Below are 8,115 nucleotides of genomic sequence, written 5' to 3'. Positions count from 1 at the left end.
TCTATAACATTAACAAAGGGAATATTTTACTGCAGAGAATATTTTATTTTATACATCACTAGCCATGAATTTTTGCCATTAGTTATTATACAGATGCTGCCTAGTACCATTATCCAAATGGCATAAGCATTTTATGTACATAATTCACCTCTATAGTTATAAGTAGAATTTTCATGATTTACGTAAGTACATCTATCAGTGAAGATTTAATACTGAGATGCAATCTAACATCCATATATCTGATGTTTTGTAGAAAAGATATATTTTAATCTCTTTTCATTTAAGTGACCTTACGTAAAAAATAAACTAATAATTTAGCAGTTCCAAGTCTCCAAAGGGCATTTTCAAATATACATAAAAGAAATGGTTACAGAGATGTTTAAGAAGCATCTTCACGTCCACATTCCCTTGTAACTGCTGTACCATTTTCTCCTCCAACTGCTTCCCTTTGCCTGCAAGAGGGGCTCGGATAAGATGGATGTTTTGCTTGACTTTTTGATATCCTGAACTTTCTGTAGCTCTTTATTCTTTTTCAATCTGTTCATTATACATTTAGCTTGGCGTTTCTGTTTGATCGCTTCAACTCTCTTCGTTGCATCAATAGTTTTATTCCATAGCTCTCGCTGGTATGTGATAGGTTCATTTCTACATTTTTCAAATTCAAATGATTTATGTACTGTAAGTTTTTACCAGCTGCTTCCGGAATGCTTTGGTCACCCAACTTTGTGAGGATTGTGCTTCTTTTTAAAGTTTTTATGGCATTTAGATTTACAAAATCTGAACACCTTGCAATCATTTTGGACAAACATCATGCCGTGGCCAGGGTAGATGGGCCCTGAATAGAAATAACGCTTTTTTTTTTTTTTTTTTTGTTTTTTGTTTTTGAGACGAAGTCTCGCTCTGTCGCCCAGGCTGGAGTGCAGTGGCCGGATCTCAGTTCACTGCAAGCTCCGCCTCCCGGGTTCACGCCATTCTCCTGCCTCAGCCTCCCGAGTAGCTGGGACTACAGGCACCCACCACCACGCCTGGCTAATTTTTTTGTATTTTTAGTAGAAACGGGGTTTCACCGTGTTAGCCAGGATGGTCTCAATCTCCTGACCTCGTGATCCACCCGCCTCAGCCTCCCAAGGTGCTGTGCTGGGATTACAGGCGTGAGCCACCACACCCGGCCAGAAATAACACTTTTGACATGCATGTTGAACCCATGTGGGTCTCCACTGACTTGAGAGTGGCTGTATATTACTATTAAAAAAATCCAAATTCCTCTTCCTCACATATAAAGTTTCTTTACAATCCAGCACCAATTCTCTCCCAACATAATTTTCTACCCTGCTGTTTCTCGAGAATGAATTCAATCCAAGCATTCTGGCCTCCTTGATGTTTGCCGCACACCCCAACTATGTTTCCTTTTTAGTAACCTTGCCCTTGCTGATCACTTAATTCAGGTCTCTGCTCAAAGTTACCCCAGGGAGGTTTTACCCTGACTCATTTATATTCTTCTCTATCACCTTACACTGTATTATATATCTATTAGTTTGTAATCTATCTCCTTTACTTGAACATCAACTGCATGACTGCAAGGACTTCACTGTTTTGATGAATCTGGATGGATGGATGGATGGATGAGCTCTAGGTGAGTTGCTCCATTCTTTTCAGTCCTGATTCCTCCCTGACTGATGATGTCTTCTGGACCAGTTTTTTTTTTTTTTTTTTCCTCTGTGCCTCTGTGTTTGCATCTGTGAAATGAGCGGAAATTTCAAGCTGTAGGGTGGGGAGATTGTTAATGGCAGGCTATTGGTTCCCTTCCTTTCCCACTGCTTGGATGGCTTTCTACTTCATGCATCAGGCCAGCCTGTTGCTAGGCAGGATAGGAACTGGACTATGTGCAAGTGCTGACTAATGCAGGCATCTCTCACCTTATCCCTGAGATGAAAAGCCAGCTCAGGCAGCCCGGGGAAAACAAACACATGGAGTCAGCAACGACCTCTTCTGGGCTTGCATCTTTTCAGCACCCTTCCTACTTCTGTTGACCCACTTCCTACCAGGAATATAATGCAATCCTGATACTGTGTGCTTTCATCATAAGAGGGTGGATTACAAAATTTAACTCATCCACAACTATCTAGTAAATATTTATTCCTCTTTCAGGCATCTTTGCATGGATTTCACAAAGAACAGTCTATTTTCACCCTAAAACCATACACTCCTTTTGTTCAGGTCCAGCTCTTTCACATCTGTGTGAGTTAGGGCAGGTGTCTCTACCTTTCTGAGCCTCAGTTCTTTCCTCTGTAAGATGTGAACACTAAGACTCATCTAGTCATTGCAATGACAGTTAAATAAAGTTAGAAGTAGAAGGTACGTGACACAATGCATACAGCAGCCCCACAATAAGAAAAGACTGCAGAGAGAAGGCAGTAGATAACTCAGTGAGATTTTGGTTCATGCTGACTTTCTAGAATCCTTTGAATTTCCTCTGTATGCTATTTCTCTTCAAATAAGTAGCCAATCTTGCTTATGAGCACGGAATTGGGAAGTGCTAGAACTGAGGCTGAGATAAATCGAAAACAATAGTTAAAAACATTAATGTTTTCACAAACCTGGATCCATTTCAGCAGAGCCTGTAGCCTGCACACTGTTGGCCATTGGAAAAGCTGTTGGGCACACGGCGTGGCTTCTTTCCCCCACTACCCGTCATGCTTTCCCTCCAGGGTGGGGTGAGCCTGCTGCAGAGTGGGGGCTGGCCTGGACTTCATGTCCCTGATCTGTAATCCTAGCCTGGCTCTGGAGGAGGGGAACTCCCCTCTTTCCATCCCCACATGGCAGGGATGAGGATGGAGGTGGCAGTCCAGCTTGCTCATTCATGATGATATGTACCAAGCCTGCGAGAAATGGAACAGAATGAACACACACAGCTTGTCCTTCATGGAGCTCCACTCTTCCTCGCCTTTCTCTTCCTTACCTTTCATGGTTTGAGCTCCTTTGTGCCGGTGTGAGGTGGGGTGGTTTGGGGCTTCTGCCAGGAAACAGATGGAGTCTTACCAACACTTCCGCTGGATGCTGGAGTTTGCCGGCAGAGGAAAACCTGTGTCGAAAGGCCAGGAATCTGCAGTTTCCTGTATGTGGGTGAACAAAGCAGTTTTGTTTACCTGGAGAACTGGTTTTAGAGCCCATGGCAACCACAGTTTTTGGGGCAGAGTTACTCTGAGATGTCCAGTCAGACCCAGGGCTGGGAAGTCCCTGGATCTCCCAGAAAGGGAGGCTGGCTTTTGGGCCGAGATGAGGAGTCTGGATTCCAGCCAAGGGGAGAAAGGAGAGAAGTCAAAAAGGAGGCTGAGGGGTCAAACTGATTTCCCCCTTGGGGCTTTTGCCTGTGTGCTCTCCCTTCTCCACGTGCGTGGCTTCCTCCTCCCTCTGGTCTTGCCCTCAGTGCACCTTATCCCTGAAGCTTGGCTGGAGTCCCTCCTTCCTGACATCCAGTGCCCCCCACTTCCTATCTCTACAGTGTCCCCAAGTGTTTCCTTCGTATATTCAACATGTCTGTGGAGGTCTAAGTCAGCATCTGGCAAATAAAGAATAACTTTGATCTGATTAATTTCCCAATTCATCAATGTATCTACTTTGTAATCAATTTCCAGAATATAACAAAGCTGTCTCAATTCAACATAGACTGTAAAAACCAAGCAATTCATGGGCTAAAACTTTCATTTGGCAAAAAGAAACATTATATAACATTAAAATGAGGGCCTGGGAAGTGTGTCCTCCTCTTGTTGGAAACAAATGCTGCTTATCTGCAGGTATAGAATTCTCACTCAAGGTCTATCTGTGTGGTCAAATGCGGGCCACTTTTGTAAAGTCATTATACTTTAGTGTACAAGGCGTTACAATCACCATTTTACTTGAAGCCTCCCCCAAGCAAATGATGAAGCCCATTATCAGTGGGATAAGATTAACTTATTTTTATAAGAAACATATGGCAAACTTAGGTGGAGTGAAAACTCGCTTTAACCACCCATATGTGTTTATAATTAAAGAATTTTAAAAAGAAATGATGTAGAAATGTTAATTGCTGGGTTTGTATGTTTTACCAGGCTGGGAGAATTTCTAAACACAGTAATCAAATTAATCACAGCAAGATTTTTCCGGTTCAGTAGAGGAGGAAAGCAGGCAAACAGGCCACACAACTAGGTCTTCCATGGACCATTATTGTTTTTTCTTTGTTTGTTTGGGTTTTGGCTTTTTTGTTTTTGTTTTTTTGAGAGGGAGTCTCACTCTGTCACCCAGGCTGGAGTGCAGTGGCACCATCTTGGCTCACTGCAACCTCTGCCTCCTGGGTTCAAGAGTTCTCCTGCCTTAGCCTCCTGAGTAGCTGAGATTACAGGCACGCACCAGCACTCCTGGAAAATTTTGTGTTTTTAGTAGAGATGGGATTTCACCATGTTGGCCATGCTGGTCTCAAACTCCTGACCTCAAGTGATCCACTCACCTCAGTCTCCCAAAGTGCTGGGATTACAGGTGTGAGCCATTGCGCCTGGCCCCATGGATCATTATTGATCACCTCCCATGCCAGACATTTTCTAGGGGTTAGGAATTTAGCAGGGACAACAGAGATAAACCTGCCTGCCCTATTGGAACTTTCATTCCAGTGGGGGAGACAGACAATAACAAAATAAATGAAGTATACAATATAGTAGAAGGTGACATGCGCCATGGAAAAAAGCGGCAGAAATGGGGCGGGGTATGCCCTTTAAAATGGGCCCATCAGGGTGGCACTTAGGTGATATTCAGGCAAAGATTAAGAGGTCAGGGGGAGGGGCACGCTAAGCAGAGGGAAAGGCCAATGCGAGGGTCCATGTGTGTTTGAAGAAGAGCAAGGAGACCAGTGTGTCTGGATGGCAGTGAGCCAGGGGCCGGGGTGGGAGGGTTGGGGGTAGGAAATGAGTCAGGGAGGGAAGGGGTGCTGAGCACCAAGGGCCTGCATCCAGTGGAATAATCTATATGCATTATTCCCAGTGAAATGTGAAGTCAACCCAAGGTTTCACAGAGGAGCTACATGATCTGACTCACAGTTTTAAAAGATTCCCCAAATGAAACATTTGACAGCCTGAGTTAGTTTGACCAAAACACCCAAGTCAAAAAAAAAAAAAAAAAAAAAAAAAATGACTTGCAGGCAAGGTCACCCCTAGGTGTAGTGGGGAGTCAGATGCAGATTCCTGTACATGACACCAACACCACTACCCCTTAAAACCTCTGTGTTTTACTCTCAGGAATGTCAAAAGTTAAAATCAACAGTGAAGGGGTTACAAGCTCTGGAACTATTTCCGCTCCAAGAAGCCCAAATTCCTCACCTTCCTTTTTTAAACTTCCCTGATTGAAGGAAGAAGGTGGAACTAGGGGGTGGGTCAGGGGAGCTCAAGCTCGAATCTTCATGCTAAAGTCCTGCCAGGATGCTCCTGGTCACAGCAGACCTCACCCTAGAGGGTCTTATGCTAAGATTGCCTGAGTTACCCTTCTCTTCTACATGTTTGGTATTGATGCCATTATTTATTTCATGGCCTGTGAGCAGGCATTTTTATAAAACCCGGGGCACTCTGTCTAACATGGGATGTTTGAATTATTTTAAAGTTTGAGAAACAGCCAGGGAGATATGGTTTGGATGCAAAATGGACTCTCAGGTGTTTTTGATTTGTCACGAAGACAATAAGGCAACAATTCTTGGACCAGACTTTTCCAACAAGTGGGAATAGGACAATGTTGGATGTTGTCAGTGAAGCAGAAGTATCCAAAGGCTTAGGGAGAACAGATTTATTATAGGAGACCGGCTCCCCCACTCCCCAACTGCATCCCCACAGAGGGTCCAGAGGCCACTCCCTGTCCCAAGGCTGCTGAGACACACTTGTGAGAGGAAGCCCAGCCTCCTTGAGTAGCTCTGTAGTGGGCCAGAAGTGGCACTGGGCATGGCTGCCATTGGATAGGACTCTGACTTTAGTGGTGATGATGAGAGGGCTGGCAGGGAGCAAGAGGTGCTATTTAATTGCCAAAGACAAGATGGGTGTGGCTACTGTAAAGGTTATCAGAGCTGAAGTGGTCATCAGAATAGTATTGAGGAGAGCAAAAACCACCTGGTAACCATCAGGCAGGCTATCTGGAGCCAGAAGACTCCTTATTTAAGGAGTTTAGAAGTAATTAGACCTCCCTATTATCTAAAGTCTGCCCCTGGTTCCAGGCCTCTTTTCAGCTTAAAATTTATAAGTAACTAGAATTTCCATACGTCTCCAGAATCCATGCCTGCTGAAACTCATTGTGTAACTCCTGCTGACATTAAGGCACCAAAATGTCTACAAATGAAATCATTTATCATGCAAACTACCATTTAGCTCTTAAGGTCCATAAATACGCTTAAGGAAAAATCCGCAGGCTTACTCAGTCCTGTTTCTCTGAGGAGCCCCGCTGCACTCTTCTGCAGCATTCTTTCTTTTTAATAAAACTTTCCTTCTTCAAACCTATACTGTCATCTGTAAATTCTCTTATTAACCCGTGAGATGACCACTTTCCAATGCTAGGGCTCTGACACCTCGCCCAGCAAGTATGACTCACAGAAATCACTGTCTTGGCTGTTGATCATGATATTCCTTGAGCAGAAATAGATGGGCAGACTAAAGCAATCTCACCTTTTTTGCATAGATGGAAAAGCTCTAGATCTGGCTAATGGAATCACCACAATAGTAGGTCCTAGCCCCTCACGCAATTCATAGATTTGAACCAGTTCACAGACTCAGCGCCTCTGGAAAAGAGAGGAGGACCAGTCTCCTTAAGGAGATCCTGCCACATAGTCAACAATGTACACTGTCAGTTGTCCTCCCAACCTTCCGGCAAGGACCTGTGGGTGTTTATTAGGGTGACTGTTAATGAGGGAAGGGAATATAACCAGACTTTTGGGGAAGTGCTGGACACTGGAGACCCCAAACTGTGCTACTGTCACTACTCTCTGCCAGTTATGTGAACAGTGGAATTCGGCTCTGGTTCTTCTCTCGGTGGACCTGGAGTGTTCTGCAAATCTATCCTGGGTTATTCCTCTAGTTTCAGAAGTCAGAGTTGGAAAGGAAATGTCATCAGTCTGGGTAGAGGTCCCATACTGGTTAGAACCCTTTAGCCCATCATCTTTCAGTTTCCCAGGTGCTGGGTGCCCAGTGCTCAGGGTACTTCCCATACACAGATGGTCACACACAGATGGTGATGTCTGAGGGGCTGTGTGTGAAGAGTTCAACCCACTCTGGTTGTCTTGCTGCTTGCCCGTGGGGCCTAGCATGCTACAGAACTGAGGCTGAGGCAGGGACTCTGTTGTAGACCAGAGCAGGCAGCGAAGGATAGGGAAGAGAAAACCAGTCTCAGTTCTGCCATCACTTCCACGTGGCTTACTGGGCACAACCCTTTGTCTTTCTGAACTTTGGTTTGCTCATCTGTAAGAAGAGAAGTCGGGTTTGAAGTCACTGATTCTTTGGCTGCATATTGGAGTCACTCAGGGAACTTAAAAAGGATGAATACTTAAGCCCTATGCTAGAGATTTTGATTTAATTGGTCTGGGGTGGGGGCCAAGCACTGATGTTTTTATATCTCCTCTGGTGATTCAAATATGCATTCAGGGGTGAGCCCTGCTGGCTGAAGTCTTCCCAAGGTCTCTTCCAGCTTCGATGGGAGAAGTCTACAAGATATTCCTTCACTGAGAGAGAGAAAGAGAGTCTGACACATTTGAAGTTAAAGTTACAAAGAGCCTTTGGAGGAGAAAAATCTGAAAACCTCTGTTTCTAAAATTAAAACTTGCCACCGTTGTTCTCCATGGGAAAAATTTGACGGGTCAGAGCACAGGGAAGCTGGGTTGAGGAACGGTCCTGCTACGGTCTGGATGTTGGTATCTCTCCCAATTTATATGTTGGAATCTAATAGCCAATGTGATGGTATTAATAGGTGGGGCATATGGGAAGTGACTAAGTCATAAGGGCTCCACCCTGGTGAATGGTATTAGTGCCCTTGTAAAAAAGAGGCTTGAGCAAACCCCACTCCCCCTGCACTATGTGAGGATACACAGAAGGCACCACCTATGAGAAACAGGCCTTCACC

At 44.6% G+C, this 8,115-nt stretch overlaps 1 pseudogene; it reads right to left on the bottom strand.

Moving 5' to 3' along the window:
* Positions 1 to 306: 306 nt before the first annotated feature.
* LOC111539573 lies at positions 307 to 3,171 on the bottom strand (annotated as a pseudogene).
* Positions 3,172 to 8,115: the final 4,944 nt, after the last annotated feature.

Source organism: Piliocolobus tephrosceles, chromosome 18 (assembly GCF_002776525.5).
Source record: "Piliocolobus tephrosceles isolate RC106 chromosome 18, ASM277652v3, whole genome shotgun sequence".
NCBI classification, from domain to species: domain Eukaryota; kingdom Metazoa; phylum Chordata; class Mammalia; order Primates; family Cercopithecidae; genus Piliocolobus; species Piliocolobus tephrosceles.
This window is presented reverse-complemented; position numbering and strand designations above follow the sequence as displayed.